Source organism: Bactrocera latifrons, unplaced genomic scaffold (assembly GCF_001853355.1).
Source record: "Bactrocera latifrons isolate USDA-ARS-PBARC rearing strain unplaced genomic scaffold, ASM185335v1 scaffold_86, whole genome shotgun sequence".
NCBI lineage: Eukaryota > Metazoa > Arthropoda > Insecta > Diptera > Tephritidae > Bactrocera > Bactrocera latifrons.
In genome coordinates this window covers 839,470-840,589 of record NW_017537556.1, presented here as the reverse complement: position 1 = coordinate 840,589, position 1,120 = coordinate 839,470, and positions in this window count along the sequence as shown.

The window sequence follows — 1,120 nt, the reverse complement described above, 5'->3', positions numbered from 1 at the left end:
ACAAAATAATTAGTTTTTTTTTATTATTTTCCAACTTTTAAATCAAACTTAAAGAGAAAATGTTATTTAAAAGCATAGAAAATTTTAGTGGATAATGAAAAATAGGAAATTCAGTATCATGAGATAATTTTTAATACCATCCAACACAATTTTTTTGTAACTTTTTCGCTCTCCTAAGAAATTTTTTCCTCTTTCAGTTTTTTGCGCTTTCGATTTCATAAAAAAGAAACATATTTTTTGTATAAATTTTTTGATCATAATATATAAGTATGATATGTGTGTATCGTATACCGATAAAACATTTATGAACCATGATTAAAATATTATTGTAGCGTCCTCTATGAGTCTCTTATGCCGGTTCTTAAGAATGTTTTTTCAAGTCACTTTCTTTTGATAAGCGGGCACCAAGCATGTGTATTATAAATGAAGGAAATTATAAATATATTTTTCATAAATATATCTGTATATATTATTTATATTTGATTAAGGCACATAATTACATACGCACATACATAACTGTGTACATTTTCGCATGCCGGCTATCAATGATAAAGCGACTGTTTCTTGCCTAGAGATGCCAAAATCGCTGATTCTTGCCAGCGCGGGTGTACTTAATGAGTATACATATGTATATATATAAAAATAGCGGAATTGATTAACACGGTTTTCGATATAAAATCATGATAGAATAGAGTGACATTTGATTGTCATGCCTAAATAAAAACTCTATAACTGTTTGAATTGCCAAATGTCGGAGGAAATTTGTGGCAAACCCGACGATTCCAAAGAGTTTTTAATAATAATTTTTAATTTACTCAAAATATTTTAAAAGGATGCCTTGGCAACTCCATTTGTAGCCTTTGAAAAATAGCCACAAATCAAGAACTCCTGGCTATTTTCTTTTTCTTGAAGATACGCGTATCTTCCGTCTGTTGTTTGCGTGCAATGTCTCAGGCTTGACCTTTGGTTATGTTTTCGATTAAAAATATACACAAATAAATTAAAATAATTTATTAATCATAATCCTGTAGATGCTCACATCAAAATATACCCAACGCAATGGAATTGCATTATTTCGCTTTTAAAATATATGGAATATAATAATGGAACTGTAAAAGTT